General features: G+C 45.1%; 1 non-coding gene across 1 annotated transcript; it reads left to right on the forward strand.

The window, feature by feature from the left end:
* The first annotated feature begins 3391 nt into the window (after window positions 1–3391).
* Window positions 3392–3476, forward strand: TRNAR-UCU (transfer RNA arginine (anticodon UCU)). The gene is given in 2 exon segments: window positions 3392–3428; window positions 3441–3476. It is a non-coding gene; the product is annotated as a tRNA-Arg (tRNA).
* Window positions 3477–16844: the final 13368 nt, after the last annotated feature.

Consider the following 16844-nt stretch of genomic DNA (forward strand, 5'->3'; position numbering starts at 1 on the left):
CCACTGGAACCTAACGTGGTGATTGGCGTCAGTTTGGAGAGGTCGCTCATGGAATGTTGAAGGCTTTGTTGGATATTTTTATTAATGACTTGGATGGAGACATGGAGGGCAGATTTGCCAAATTGGGAGATCAATCTTTTTTTGGGGGGGGAGGGCAAGGGAATGGGGTTAAGTGGCTTGCCCAAGGCCACACAGCTAGATAATTATTAAGTGTCTGAGGCCGGATTTGAACTCAGATACTCCTGACTCTAGGGCCAGCGCTCTATCCACTGTGCCACCCAGCTGCCCCCGAGAGACCAATCTTTTAAGGGGTATTGAATTAATGGCCAGAAACCAGTTCCCTGATGTTTCTATATTGTTGGTTTGGAAGAAGATAGAAAATATATGCATATACTACTTCAAGGCTATTTTTTGTAATCCTTCCATTTTTCATTTTTGAATGAACTTGATTCAGATGTGGCCAAGCTTCCTTAAACTGGCATCAGGAGGCAGCTAAGATGGTGCAGTGGAGAGAGGACTCACCCTGCAGTGAGGAAGAGAAGTTTAAATTTGACCTCACATACTTAATAATTTCTTATCTGACCTCATTGCCTTGTGAAATCTAAACCAAATAATAATAATAATAATAATAAACCTAATATCTTTTATTGCTTCTGTCTGCTTTAGAAGATAGTATTCATGATGGTACATCATCTTTTTTTTCCAAAGATTTTACAAATACCTTTCTCTTCTAATCCATAGCTGTCTTTGGCAACATTCATATGTTTTTAGGCCAAGGCTCTTTCTGGACTTTTGGTATTGTTCTGTCAATTTATTATATACATAGGTTAAAATTTATGGATGAATTATAGTCAGAGTCATTTTATTCACTTAACATTTTATGACAATTTGTTTATATTATCAAGGGCTAAGTCATTTAAATTGTAAACCATAGCCTTTTCTCATTATTTTAATTTTTTTCTAAGCAACTTATTGCTCTGATGAGTCAATGGTCTGACTATACCTATACAGATACCTTGGCTCAGAGATGACTCCCATATCACTGAACAAGTCTTTTCCTGTCTATTAAAATATGTTTCATTCTTTATGGTATTATTTGGTGCTCACCATATTTAGGCCCAACTAATGTTTTTACTCACATAAAATGTTCACAATATGGAAGTGAGACTCCTAGAAAATTTACAAATCTTTGACCTACAAATCTCATTTTTTGGTGAGCCATTCTCTCTCATATGTGTGTCCCCAGTCTCAGAACGCAAGGCCGCCTCCATTTAATGATGATAAGATTTATTAATGATAAGAGGTAGATTTTGTGGAGAAACCATGAGTTTTTTAAGTCTCTTTTTCATAAACCTCAGTAATGTAGTATGAGTTACCCAGAGCTATACAATGTAATTTTACTTTAAAATAGCAAGAAGAAGTAATGTTTAATTTAGGATTTAGCTATTTAACTGATACCGCAGAGGCAAAGAGGAGGCTTTGGAATAAATGAATATTCAAAGTGTTGCTACCATCTGCTGGTCAGCACAAGAAATGCCATTCTTTTGGAATAACCTTCAGGGAGATGAAAAATCTCATCTGAGATTCCCAACAATCGATCAAGAGGAAGAATGCTGTCCCCCAAATGCTGAATATTTCCATATTCCACAACTAACAAACTAGCAAAACAGATTCAATATGAAGACTCAGGAGAACAATGGAGTTCTATGGAACTTTTTTTCAAATTTAAGACAATGGGGTGAAGCGGCTCGCCCAAGGCCGCACAGCTAGGTCATTATTAAGTGTCGGAAGCTGGACTTGAACTCCGATCCTCTTCACTCCAGGGCCGGTGCTCTAGCCCCTGTGCCACCTCGATGCCCCTCTCAAAACCCCGTGTGTGGCGGGGCTGGCACTAACCCATTCAGAAGGCTCTCTGAGGGCTGCATGTTGACATATCTAGTTTAGCCTAGATTTGCCCGACGCTTTCCACGGCCTTTCTGAGGGTTTTTAGGTGTTTGCGAGGCCAATGGGGCTCAGCGCGCGGCCAAGGCGCCCCGCCAGCCCGACTGCCTTTTGCCCGGGTCAGGCGATGGGTAAGGGCGCGCCGTGGGTGGCACGCAGCGGCGGCCTCACCAAGGCAGGCGCGGTCTGAGTCCTGCGTGATGAAGGCCCGGAGCCTGTGCCACGCGCCGCTGACCCGCGTGTCGGCCGTTCCCAGGCGCCTGCAGGCTTGCGCTGGATGTGCGGAGGGGAAGCCGTGCTACGACTGTCCTTTGGGCGCGGGGGCGCACGCGGGGCCCTCCCCACGCCTGGGGGCTTCCATGCGCTGGGGGGTTAGGCTGTAGCTTTATTAATCATATTCTCTACGAATCGTGTTGTCTCTACCCACGCTTCTCGCCCCCGAGGCCGCGGCGGCCGGGGGGCCTCTGCCGCAGACTGGCTGTGGGGGGCCTCGGGCCGGGCGCGTCACGCAGGCCCTGCCCACGGCGGGGGTCCGGCTCGGACCAGGCCCTGCCCACGGGCTCCCCGGCCGCTCCGTAGGAGCATCCCTGCGGATCCGGGGGGGCACTAAGGCTTCTCTGGTTGCCATGGTGCCGGGGGCGGGGCCGCGGCGCGCGTGGAGCCGGCACGCGCCGGCGTGGAAGCCGGGCTCACCGCTCCCGCGGAGGTGCGCGGCAGCCGCGTGGGCGCTTGTGCCCCACGTGAGCCGCGCCCCGGCGCCCCACGGGCGGGCCGTGCGCTCACGTGTCAGCGGACGTCACGCACACGCGCACGCGCACGCGCGCTGACCCTGAGCCCCACACCTGTGTGAGTGGGTCACGTAGCCGCTATTTAGGGTGTAACCTTGAATTTCTGTAGAATCCACCGTGTGCGACATCTCTCGTCGCGGGTGTGCCGGGTGGCGCATGAACCGCGGGCACGAGTGAGTCACACGCGCACGCGCACGCACTCCCCAGCCAGGGGGTGGCGCGTCACTCGTGGGCCCTCGAGGTATCTGACCTAACGGCCCCCGCGTGCCGCAAGGCCCGCCCGCCCCCGGGCACGCGTGGGTCTGCAGGAGGGCCACTAGGCCCCGCGCCTCCGCCCACGCTCCCGTGCCCACGCTCCCGTCCCCACGCACGCGCGCGGCCCGCGCTCGCTCCCTGCGTGCAGACACGGCTCCCCCCGCCCCCGCCGGCTGCGGCGCTGCTCCGGGGCCGGGAGGGGCGGGGCCCGAGAGGGGCGGGGCCCGGGGCGGGGCCAGCGGCCGCTCCCAGGTGCCCCGGCGGGGGGCGGGGCCGGGAGGGGCGGGGCCCGGGGGCGGGGCCGCCGGCCGCTCCCAGGTGCCCCGGCGGGGGGCGGGGCGGGCGGGGGGCGGGGCGCGGGCCCGGCCTCTGCTTTATGGGGCAGCTGCGCGGCGAGTCCAACAGGTGGCTCCGTGGCGCAATGGATAGCGCATTGGACTTCTAGAGGCTGAGGCCATTCAAAGGTTCCGGGTTCGAGTCCCGGCGGAGTCGCGAGATGTTTTTTGGTTTTTTTTCTCCTTTTCGGTTGCTTTTCTCCCCAGCCCCCTCCTCCCTCCTCCGGCCGCGCGCGCCGCCTCTCTCGGGCCCACGCCCGCTGCCCACGCCGCGCGCGGCCCTCGCGGCTCCCGTCCCGCGCGCGCGGCCGGCCCGGAGGCGGGGCAGGGGAGGGGCTCCGCCTGGCCCGAGCCCCTCGGGTGGAGCCGGGCCCGGAGAGGGTCCGAGTGGGCCGGGGCCAGGCTGCCCGGGACCAGAGCGGGGGGCGCCCGGGCCCCCAACGAGCCTCCGGCGAGCCCGCGGGGCCGGCCCCGGCCCGGACACGGAGACCCCCGGCCCCGGCCCGGCCCCGGCCCCAGCCCCGCTGCCCCCAGCCCCGGCCCCGGCCCGGCCCCCGCTTCCCCCCGGCCCCGGCCCCAGCCCCGGCCCCGGCCCGGCCCCGCTGCCCCCCGGCCCGGCCCCGCTGCCCCCCGGCCCCGGCCCCGGCCCGGCCCCGCTGCCCCCAGCCCCGGCCCCGGCCCGGCCCCGCTTCCCCCCGGCCCCGGCCCCAGCCCCGGCCCCGGCCCCCCCCGCTGCCCCCGGCCCCGACCCGGCCCAGCCCAGCCCCGCTGCCCCCCGGCCCCGGCCCGGCCCCGCTGCCCCCGGCCCAGCCCCGGCCCGGCCCCCGGTGCAGTGACCAGGCAGGAGGAGCAGGGACCCCCAAGAAGCGCCCCGGGAGGCGGGCCGCCCGGCCCCCGCGGCTGGGGGGACCCGCCCTCTGGCTCCCAAGACGCGTCTCCGTGGAGGTGTGGCACACGGGGGGGGGGGGGACCCCAGACACCGGAGCCGAGCCCGGAGCCCGGCGTGGCTAGGAGCGGGCCGCCCGGGCCGGACCTCTGTGTTCCAGCCTCTTCTGCCCGCGGCCCCGCCTCCCGCCCTGCAGTCCGGCGGCCCTGAGTTCGAGTCCCGCCGCAGACAGTGACGACCTAGCTGCGCGGCCCCCCGGAGCTGCCCCGGGCCCCCGGCCCCCGGCATTGCAGCTCAGTGCGCCTGGCACGGGGAGGGGCCGCGGGGCCCGGGCTGCAGGCGCAAAGAACGCGGCACAGATTGTGAATGAGTGAATGAGTGAATGAATGAAGTACTTAGGACACAGACTGGCGGCCCTCCACCAAGCCATTAAGGCATCTCCGATATTACATGAGAAACAAGGTCATCAAAAAAAGGTCATCCTTTCCTTGTCCGTGGATAAGCTCGTTTTGCTTGGGGATGCCAGGCTCACTCAGCCGATAGAGCACCGGCCCTGCAGTCAGGAGGCCCTGAGTTCAAATCCGGCCTCAGACACTTCATGACGACTAGCTGTGTGGCCTCGGGCGAGCCACTCAACCCCATTGCCTTGCAAAAAAAAAACACCCCCCTCCCAAAATTGAATCATCCAAACTTTCCCCAAAAAGTTGAACATGTAGGTGGAAAGCAAAGAGTATAACCATTTTCACTTCAATATTGGAGAGAGGAAAAGAGATGTGACACGGACTAAAAGGGCCAAGAGGTCAGGTTTCCTCTTAAGACTGACTGCATCTGAGTGTGTCTCTAGGCAGATGGGACGGGAGAAAGGGAGATGATTTCAAGACCTGGAAGGAGGTAGTCTGCAATAGAACCACGAGTCAAGGTTGGGGGATTCGCCTTTCCGTGAGCAAAAGAAAGAAGCAGATGATGATCCTGAAGTTTGAGAAACAAAGGAGCTGAAATTTCACGTGTCTGTCCCAAGACACACATATTCTAAAAGACCAACAAGTAAATTCGATGCTGTTTTCTCAAGATTAAAGGAATCACAGAGGCATTCTAAGCTTATCAGTAGGCTCTAAATTCCCAAACCTTACATACCTTCAACAGGATGCCCAGCCCAAATCTGACTGGGACAGTGACTCCAGGAGACCTTCGGACTCATTTCACGTTATTGCCCTCCTCACATTCTACATCCCAGCCAGACCAACCTGCTTGTTATTAAACAAACTCGATATTCCTCTCCAATTTTCAGACCTTTGTCATAGAATTTAAATCCATCTCACCTTCACCTTGGAATTATTCACTTCTTTCAAGCATTAACTGAGGCATCTCCACCATGTAACGTTTTTAATCTTCCTAACTTTAGTCCTCTCCCCTTCCCTCTTAATATTGTCTTATATTTTCCCCCCATCAGTATAAGCATCATTTCCCTTACTAGGATGTAAGTTTTTTGAGGACTGTTTGTTGTTTGTCTTTGTTTCTTCAAGTCAAGTAAATGAGTATTAAGTTCTGAGTATGTGTCTGACACTACATTAAGTTTTGGGAATACAAATGCAAAGAAGAAAATAAAATAGACTCTGTCCTCAAGGAGCTTACACCACAGTGGGAAAAGATAACTCTTAAAAGGTCGCTGAAGAAGTGGGAGAAGGGAAGATGAAGATACCTGGCAAGGGGTATGGTACAGGAAGGCATCCTGAAGAGGAATGAAGACATGGTTGGTCAACTTACCCAAAGTATGGGAAGCCCTCCAGTTGTTTTGTCTCCCCGCTGAAATTTCATCTCCTTGGTACCAGCACTCAACACATGGGAAGTCCTTAGTAAATGTTAATCAATAAAGATGCGATTAGTTTTCTCTTCCTGGAATGTTTTTGGCAGGCTACTTTGATTCTTCACATAGTTGCCAAGTAGATCTTCCCCAAAACACACAGGTTTTAACCACACACTCTCCTGTTCCAGAACCATCTAGTGGCTTCTTCTTGCCTAAAGGATAAAATATGAGTGCCTTTGGGTGACACTGAAGACCCACCACTATCCCTTTTCCATCCTTATACCACATGACTCTACTTTCCTGTAGTAGAATTACAGCCAAGCTGGATTACTATTCTGTCCTGTTCCCTGCCTCCCTCTCCCAAATAGCAACCATGCATTTTTTCTTCTCTGCTTTTCAGAAAAGCTCAATTTAGATGTCACCTCTCCTAGGAAGCTTTCCTTTATTTACTTCCCTTCAACCACCAGATTTTCTCAGAACACTTGAACTTAATACGATTTTTGCTCCCTTGCACCTTTAATCCTTATCTCCTATATTATATAAGATATCCCAAAAGTCTTAGTGCAGTTTTAAGCTTTAATGGTTTATGTTGGGGAAGCTAGGTGGTGCAGTGGATAGAGCACCAGCCCTGGAGTCAAGAGGACCTGAGTTCAGATCCAGCCTCAGACACTTAATAACTACCTAGCTGCGTGGCCTTGGGCAAGCCACTTTAACCCCATTTGCCTTGCAAAATCTTAAAAAAAATAGTTTATGTTGACTGCCTTTTGCCTCTTTTTTAACACTTAGCCTGACGTTTAATAAATACTGATTGATCAATTATACTGTAAAACTGCAATACTTGATACAATCTACTAAACTGTTAATGTGCCTGATTTATATATAATTTTATCCTTCAAAAGTGGAGGAGGCAACAAGAGGAAATTTTGTTCTGGATCTGATGTTCACTAACAGGGAGAGACTAGTTGCTGGGAAAGAAGTGAGCATTTCCTCCTAGAATTTCTAATCAAGGAGGAAAAAAAAATTAGGTCATAGTCTGATATATATACTATAGATATGGGGAATGCATATTTCAAAGGATTCAGAAAAAAAAGGTCAGTAGGGATCCTGTGGAATTTCAGGAGAGCTGAGAGATGCCCAAGAAGGAAATTCTCCAGATACAAAAAAGAAATCAGGAGAAATAATGGGATTTAGGGGCGGCTAGGTGAACTTAATATGATTTTTGCTCCCTTGCACCTTTAATCCTTATCTCCTATATTATATAAGATATACCAAAAGTCTTAGTGCAGTTTTAAGCTTTAATAGTTTATGTTGGGGAAGCTAGGTGGTGCAGTGGATAAAGCACTGGCCCTGGAGTCAGGAGTACCTGGGTTCAAATCCGGTCTCAGACACTTAACAATTACCTAGCTGTGTGGCCTTGGACAAGCCATTTAACCCCATTTGCCTTGCAAAAACCTAAAAAAAAAAAGAAAAAAAAAGAAATAATGGGATTTGATTGAAAAGACCTATGTGAATACATAGGGACCTCACCAACTCTTCAGGCTGGGGTGGAATGAGGCACTCAGATCATTCAGTTAACAAAGAAGGTTCACTTAGAACAGCCTAGAGAGAATGTTCAACAAGGTTATTCTAGGGCTTGTCTTGAGTAAAGCACATTCCTTTCATTTCCATTGGAAACCAGTCTGGTCAAGAAGGCAGTATGCGATAATATACTTGGACATGGGTTCTGACTCTAGAGATAAGCAGAGAAGCCATGTCTGTATAGCCAGAGGTTACCAAAGAAGCTATGTAAAATAGGGAGAAACTTGAACCTTAGTGCCCTGGGCCACTCTGGTCCAGAGGGAAAAAACTAACCTAACCCATCTTTGAAGGGCAGGAGGGGGCACCTGGTTAAAAGCAGTTCTAGGTCACCATTTACCCTGTATGTCCCTCATTCTCCAAGAAAACCATGACATCAGGGATGCCAAGACATGCACATGAATTGGATTTGAGTGAGGGGTGGTGTGCCTCAGTTTCTCCTCCAGAGCCATCTAGGTCCAGGGGCCAGATATGGAGACTGGAGATGGCCCTGGATATGAGGCAATCAGGGTAAATGACTTGCCCAGGTCACATAGCCAGTGAATGTCAAGTGTCTGAGGTTAGATTCGAATTCCCCTCCTTCTGACTCCAGGGCTGGTGCACCACCTAACTGCCCTTACACACAAGGAGATATGAAGAAGATGGAAGCAAGAGTAGGTAATAGTGGAGACATAGAAAAGCATAACATGGACCTGTAAAAATAATGTCTGAAGAATTGATACTCTGAATGTGCCGAGGTTGGTAAAGGAAGCTAAGGATAGCAATTTTTCAAAAATCTAAATTGGGAATAAAAAGAAGGAACAAAGAAGGGGTGGGAACTTGGTTTGAAGTGGGTGGACATGACAACCAACAATAGAAAAGCAAAGTTGAATTAATTCCTGTTTTCTCTGCCTAAAAGAATGATGGTTTTCAGAGTGGAAATAAGAAAAAAAAAATGGAGAACAGAGAATGGATACTCAAGAGAAAAAAGGAAAAGGGAAAAAAATGTCTTCAAGACACTTAAGTCAAAGAAATGCCATTCTGGTGTCTTGAGAGAATGGAATCAATGCTTGTGAACAATGCATGAGGCTTTCTTTACCTATGGTGCACTGCTTCTTTGCTGAGAGAAGGGAGTTATTAATGGTATTCTGCATGGACTGTATAGCTGAAAATAATATAGTCTTTGGATTTTCACATGATTCACAGGATCACATAATCTCAGAACTGGAAGAGACCTCAGAGGTTGTCTTCAATTATTAGTAATATTTGAAAAATTGTAGAAGATGAGAGAGGCATCACAGGATTGAAAAAGGGCAAATGTTCTGATTTTCACAGAATAGAATGGAACAGAGTCCGCAAACTATAGATCGATGGCTTTAATATCTATTCCCAGGGAAATTCTAGAATGGATGATTTAAAAAGGTGACTGATGAACATCTGATAATAAATCCAAAAGGCCACAAGATTTCACCAAAAATGGATCATGTCAGACTTTTTAAAATAAATATGGTTATTAAACTGGTAGAAATTGAATAAATACTTGTTTCTTTCCTGCTTGACTCAATATAGCATTTCAGCAAATAGTTCCTCAATCTCGACACTCTCCCCTTTATCAACATCCTTCCGAACAGTGATTTTCAGAATTGAACACAATCCTTCCCATGGGATCTGAACAGGACAAAATATAATGGGATTATTTTCTCCTTATTCCTGGACATTTTGCCTCTTATTGAAGATCACATCATTTTGGGCTGCTATATTAAACCATTGATTTAGGTTGTACATAATTCACTAAAATAACTAGATCTTATTCAAAGTGAATGGACCCGAAGTCAGGAAGACCTGAGTTCAAATTCAGCTTCAAAAACGGACTAGCTAGGCAGGTCATTTAACCTCGGCTTGCCTAACTTTTCATCTGTAAAATAGGAAGAATAATAGCACCTGTCTTCCAGGGTTATTGGGAGAATCAAATAAGATAATATTTACAAAGTGTTTAATATATAATAGGTACTGAATAAATTCTTATACTCTTGTGATGTTTGATGCCCCCCTCTCCCCCAAGTGTAAGATTTTATTAAAGTCTTAAAGACTCGACTAAATTTCATTGTAATAGTTTTGACTCACTGCTCTAAGTCTTTTGGTGTCTCAACTTTATCATGCAGGGCATTATTCCTCTCAGCTCTTTGTTGTCTGAAAATGTCATAAACATGCAATATTTGACCTTATCCAAGTCATTGATACAAGTGAAAAACCGTAGAAGACCAAGGACAGCTCCCCTGGACATTCTATTGGAGAATCTTCTAAACGCATCCTTGTTATGTCCTTTCATCTCTACTTTATATTGATAATAATAAATTGTAATTCATGGAATATGAACATTCTCTTTTCCTTTATTCCTTAATTGAATAAGGTTAATAATTATTTGTGTACATATCTTAACCCTTTTATGGACTGTGAACTATGTTCCCAGCACTTTGTACTGTAGCCACTACAGTATATAATAAATATATAAAAATGATAAGTGACATATATTAAAGGTTTATTTTAACATAAACATCTTTGTTGTTGACATGATCATTTTCTATTTATTGGGAATGAGAGTAGGGGAGAAGGAAACTGAATGAAATTGCACAAATATAAATTTCTTTCCAGAGTACTGTCATTCCCTACTGATAAATGGATCCAGTGTACTTTATAAGGAATATTTATGGTGCTTTTTCCCAACTTTTTCATTTAGTATTTTATTTTCCCCAGACAAGCAAAAACAATTTTTTACATTCATTTTTAAAACTGAGTTCTAAATTTTCTCCCTTCCTCCCTTCCCACCCGACCTTGAATCAAGAAAGCAAAAAATGTGATGTTATGCATGTGTAATTATGCAAAACATTTCCATATTAGTTATGTTGTGAAAGAAAATATAGACCAAAAAACCTCAAGAAAAATAAAAAGATAAAAGTATGTTTCAATATATATTCAGATTCAATATGACAATCTTTTTAAAAAGCACTGTTAATAAAACATTCTTAACATTGTTGTCACTTTTTAGTGCCCTATCCCCATAGAATACTGCTTTATATATCTAAGAAGTGAATTTAAACAAAACAAATAAATGCATAGACTTAACCATGTGTGCCTCATTCTGTAGCTGAGAAAAGGGAGTTATTTATTATATTCTCAGCACCTAGCACTATAGCCCCTATAATTTAGAATATATATATAAAAATGCTAAATTTCATATATATATATATATGAAATGTTTGTTGTTGATATAATTATGACATTTAATGAATGAATTATTCTTTCTGAATGAGAACTGTCATTCACCCCTTGACTCTGTGGGTATAATTTTCTTCCTATTAATTCAGAGCATTAATTAGCTCATCATTCATAGTTCATAGATCTTGAGCTGGAAGGGACCTCAGATGCTATCATGTCTAACCTCCTTGTTTGACAATTAAAAACCTGAAGCCTGGAGTCAGGAGGACCTGAGTTCAAATCCAACCTCAGACACTTAGTAATTACCTAGCTGCGTGGCCTTGGGCAAGTCACTTAACCCCACTGCCTTGCAAAAAGCAAAAACAAACAAACAAACAAAAAAAACCCTGAAGCCTAGAAAAATTAAATGACTTACCCAAGATCCCACATGAGGTAAGAAGAGCATTTAGGTCCTCCCATTCAAGAGCCAGCACTACTTCAATTGTGTGAATTACCCAATCTCCATTTTTGTTAAAAAAAAAAAAAAACCTCTTATTATTTATAAACAGTTTTCTAATTGAACCATTAGTATAACACCCTCTTAGGACAATAATGTTTTACTCCTGAGGGGAGTCATTCAAGTCCATGTAATTTTCTCCTCTGTTTTATGGGGTTTCAATTAGATTAAAAAGTTAGGAGTACATTCACAATTTCCCAGTTAGGAAAATTCTTAACAATGAAGCAAAATTAGTCTCTTTGCTTTAATTTACATTTGTATGTATCCTGGTCTCTGGATGGTTGAGGCGAAAATTCACTTTACCAGAAGAAACTTTTCAATTAAGAAGCAGCATAGTATATTCACATGTTAATGCTAGATAAACATGCTAGATAAAGAAGCTGGGGAAAGAACAGACCTGTTCTTAAAACTTCCCTTGATCCTTAAGGAGGTGGGTACAATTGGGGATATTAGCCCACATCTGCTCCAAGGAGCCCTTATCTGCTGCACAGTCTGGCTTTCTCTTTCTCTACTCTCTGTGGTCTCCTGGACTGACAACTCTTTCTGGTTCAAGATAACCCTTTATTTTTCTCTCTACTTCCAGAGTCTCAAAATCTCCCTCACTCCTAAATCTCTATCTCAGCTTCAAGCTTCATTTCATCTTCATTTCCTCATCACCACTGGTCAGCAGCTGTTGTCCAGTTGCCGTCAGTGGGCAGATAGACACAAGAACTTTGGGAGTGAGAATACCACCCAGACTACTATTCTTGCTTTCAACCTTGCTTCTACTATCTGGAGGACAAACTTCTGTGAAGAAAGGGTCAACCATCCTCCACCAATTGCCAACCAACTGACACTCATCAGGCAGATAAGTGAAATATCATGGTGCCCAGAGAGAGAGAGAGAGAGAGAGAGAGAGAGAGAGAGAGAGAGAGAGAGAGAGAGAGAGAGAGAGAGAGAGAGAGAGAGAGAGAAGAGAACATAGAAAGGATAAGCCAAGCCAGCACCAGCAACTTTATCACCATATCCTTTCAGAATCTGATGGAGACTGTTGCAGAGCAACCTTGGGTGTAGCAATAGTTTCATTTCCTTTCAGGCTGCACTCCTTTATCACCCTCCAAAAATCTTTTCATAGTGGAAGATGCTTCCAACTTGAAATTTAGACATTGACAGTACCCTCCCTTCCTGGAGCTTCTTCCTGTGGTTTGATGGCTCCTATTGGAATCTCTACTTAAGAAAGGTACCCAGGATAATTATATCTTGAGTTCTTAATCCCAGATTTTCATGCCCCAGGGCTAGGTAGATCCTTCCTACCACATCCCCTCCACCTTCACCTTCCTTTTGGTTGTTATTTGGACCCTTAAGAATGCTAAGCTTTTGAAGGCAGGGACTGTTTTTCTGCTTATATTTTGTTTTAAAATTATATGTTGTCCAGGTCTCCCTGACCAGCCACCCCCTTCTAGCTATTAATGTTCAATATCTAGAATTAAGTACAATAGCAGGAAGTAAAATTGCAAGAGGGAACTTGTAAGTCTCATACAAACCATTTTCCAAAGCTCAAAGGCACATAATCTACTACTAATATAATAATATAGTAGCCAAAATTCACATCTTGGTCAGATGTACTGAATTAGCAAAGCTATTTTAGGTGCTGTTGTCAGGACTTTCTGGTCCTGTTTTGTCAATCCCAGATGAATTCCAGACTTTCAGTTCCAGACCAGCAAAACATCAAAAGGTGTTGATAACTTTGGGATGACACAGACATGTTAACTTTAAAGTTTTACTGATAACTTTGAGGTGATTTGGATAAGTCAATGAACTCCCAAGGTGGCACAGATAAGAGTATGTTCCCCTTACACCTTAAGATCTATAAAAATGAGATTTCAGTCTCCTGCTCTCCCAAACATTGTTCTATCTCCATTGGGTCCATGCTGTCTCTAATCCACAGTTATATGAGTAATCTTTTCTGCTTCTCCTTTCCCCCTCTCCACCTCCTTCCTCAGTCCTTTTATCATCCCATCCCATCCCATCTCCATACTACTTCCCTCTGTATCCTGGTCACTGCACATCTCTGGGGTTAATTAGGTATGTGTGGCTACTCTATTTCCCCTTTGCCAATCATGGTTTTTCTTTCATGAGAAACTGGGTGTGCCTGCTCCCATTTCATAAATAATCCATCCTTATTTGTATTCACAGTAAATAACAATAGTAAGCACTTAATGAATTCTGGGGTTTTTTTGACTCTTGATTTTTAGTCCATGCTAGAAAACATAATTCTGGGAAGTATCCTTAGTGGAGACGCAATCTGGTAATTGATCTCTCAGGAATTATAACCACATCTCCTGAAGAACCAGAAAAGAAAGTTCCTGCCACCAAAATCCTTGTCACTGTCAAATGGTTCAACATCAGAAATTGGCATGAATCTTATCAGTGGAAACGATAATGAAGGCATTACCATATGCTATGCCATTGCACTCTACAACCATGAAACAGTGTGTTGACTTCCATAATGGCATGCATGCCTTGAGATCAGTACTGCCTTATTTTCCTACTTGTGTGCTTTGGATATAGATATTTAATAAATTCTTCATTCATTCATGTCACAAGTCCTCATGACCAACACCTAGAACCCAAAGATATTGCAACCTCCATTTGTGGTCTTGATATGCCAATTCAAGTGAGGGTTGGGGTAGGAGGTTGAGTTTGTACTACAACCACACCCCCAGCACTTAACCAATACTTGGAATAATGCTTAATAAAAACTGGTTGACTTAAGACCTGTTTGCACATAGACTACCATTAATGACACAAAACCAAGGGGAAGTCTTTCAGGGCACTCCATTACATATCTCCCTCTAAGTGGATATTAATACACTAATTAAACTTTACACCTCTCCATCTAGTCCATGAACAAAATAGGACTTCTTTGAGGGGGGGAGGTTAGTATTATGTATTAAGATATATACAAATGTGAGAAAATCCAGGAAACGGTAAAGTTTAGTAGAGTATTTTAAAGATCAATGGAAGAAGAAACAGAAGGGATATCACTGGTGTACATTACAAGTCATTTGGACAGAAAGAGGAAAGAGTTGAAGTGTTTGGGGAATAATCACAACCCTGGCACAAAAACATGACTAATGGTGATGAGGACATTTTCTGAAGTGCATTCTATTTCTAAGCAAAGCAACTAATAATTTTTTACTTAACTTTCAAAAAATGGAGAAATCAAAACAAGGAGCTTTTTTCTGGAACTGTTACCAGAAAAGAGGAACCAATTGTGTTTGGGTAGGAAGGGGGTGTTTGAAATGTTAAGTCTTAGAAGGAAATGACCAGAAACACTCTCATAGATTTTGTGATGAGACGAACCTGAGGTCTAATCTAATATACATTCCAGATTACTGAAGTGCAGATTTCAAAGAATACAGAGAGAAAAACGGATAGCAACCAATGGGCACTAAATGCTAACCCCAAGAGAGATGAACTCAGAGATGTATGAATACAAAGTCAGGTTGTTTTGTTATGGGGAAAAGAATGTAGCCAGTTTTACCTTATTTTAACTAATCACTCTTGTTATTTAGATGCTAAATTCAGTAAGATGCTAAAAAAAAGTTTAAGAGCTCCCTGGAAAATCACCAGCTGCCCTGTCCTGTTAAATATATAACTTAATAAACTAAGCTTTACTATCTTTATAAAATACAAGATGGGATTAAATTCTTGACTTCAAAAGAGTTAACAGGCAACAATCATAATTCTTTTCTATTCTACACTAGCTAGCCCCACACCAAGCACATGGGGGGTATCAAAAATGTTTCTTGCTAATTTTAAGTGGCTTCATGGTAAGCAAGAGGAGCTGCAATTATCTAGACAAAAGCCTAAATCTGATTTTTCCACCCATCAGTTCTTTCCTGTACCTTGAGGAAGCACTTCAAAAATATTTGGGGGCTTCAACTGAAACTATTAAAGGAGTAGTTTCTTCAGCCTAAAACTCTTTGCAGACATTTTCCTTTGGGAAAAAAAGGTAGAACATAAGCTAAGGGTTCCCTCTTACTTAAATGGATTAACTAAATTTGAGCCTGGTCTTTCTTAGATCCTTGCTTTTTCCATCCTCTAAAGCAATTGTCCAAAGATGGAAGTGCCCTCTTCTGTTATTTACACAGTACTGCAAGGGCTGGGAGGGGCCAAGGGATGAAGTATTGACTATTGTTCTGCGATGTTTTCCTTGGTCACAACCAGTTAACACTCCTACAAATTGTTTTGGATTGGAGGCCATTTTTACCAGTTTAGACATTTCTCTCTCAAGAAAAACTGGGATTAAAGAGCAAAGTTAAACTTCCTAGAGCATGGTATTTAATAGCCTCCATCATGCCTGGACTCTTCCCTATCTTTTTTTTTTTTAAGGTTTTTGCAAGGCAAATGGAGTTAAGTGGCTTGCCCAAGGCCACACAGCTAGGTAATTATTGTCTGAGACCAGATTTGAACCCAGGTACTCCTGACTCCAAGGCCGGTGCTTTATCCACTATGCCACCTAGGCTCCCCTTCCCTATCCTCTTAACACTATAGTCTCTTCTACAAGAATGATTGCAGATCTTGTCTTGCCAACTTAACTGTGGATCACTTCAACCATCTGCTTTAGGGTGTTTGAGGAAATTCATGAAATCCAGTTATCTGGAGCTGCTACAATTTGTTACACCCAATCTCACCTGCTCCTTCTCCAAACCTTTACCTTGCTCATTTTCTGTGGCTCCCTCTGCCCATCTTCTCAGCTGAAAACTTCTATTCAATATACCTAACTGAAAAGACCGAGGCCATTTCACCAGCCCCTTCCTTACACAGCCAATCTGTTGACCCATCTACTACAGGCCTTTATCACCTCTTCTGGTCAACCTCCTGCCTCCAGTTTCTCACCACTCTGGGCTATTCTACATAAACTAATTGATGGGACAACCATTCTGAAGCACAGGGAGAATCAAAGAAAGGCCCAAATTAGTCATTCCCCTAAAAAGAATTCATGATCCAATAGGGGAGGTAACAGGATAAATTGGAGATAAGCAGGGAAGGCTTGTTATAGTATGGGGGAAGGGAGCACACAAAGCATTCTTGTGTAATTCTAGCTGTGACCTATGGGAAGACAGGAGCATCATCAATCCCTACTCGGTAATCTCCAATAATTATCAAACATTAAGATATCCCCTTATACATTTGGGGACTTGGCTGTACTCATAAGCTGGACACTCTCCCTCCTCACCTTCACCTCTTCTCCCTCCCTCTGAAGTTTCCATCCATTGCCTTATTTTTGCCCTTCATTATAGTCCCAGGGCTTGGTACAAAAGCACTTAATAATTGCTTGTCTTCTGGGTTTTGTTCTTCCATTTACTGAGATGCTCAGCAGTTTGGAGATGTTACCCAGTGGTTCTTATTCTGTCCACCCCAGGCAAAGAAGACTCTATCTAAAGTCTCAACATGAAACCCCTTCAAAGAATCTGAGGCCAAAGATGTTTTTTGCCTCTCCCCTTTTTTAATTAGGCCCAACCTCCTCAGTTGGTGCAGCTCCACTCCCTTCCTGAGGAGCAGACAGTACAGCAGACAACAC

This window comes from Macrotis lagotis, chromosome 5, assembly GCF_037893015.1.
Source record: "Macrotis lagotis isolate mMagLag1 chromosome 5, bilby.v1.9.chrom.fasta, whole genome shotgun sequence".
In the NCBI taxonomy this organism is placed as follows: Eukaryota; Metazoa; Chordata; class Mammalia; order Peramelemorphia; family Peramelidae; genus Macrotis; species Macrotis lagotis.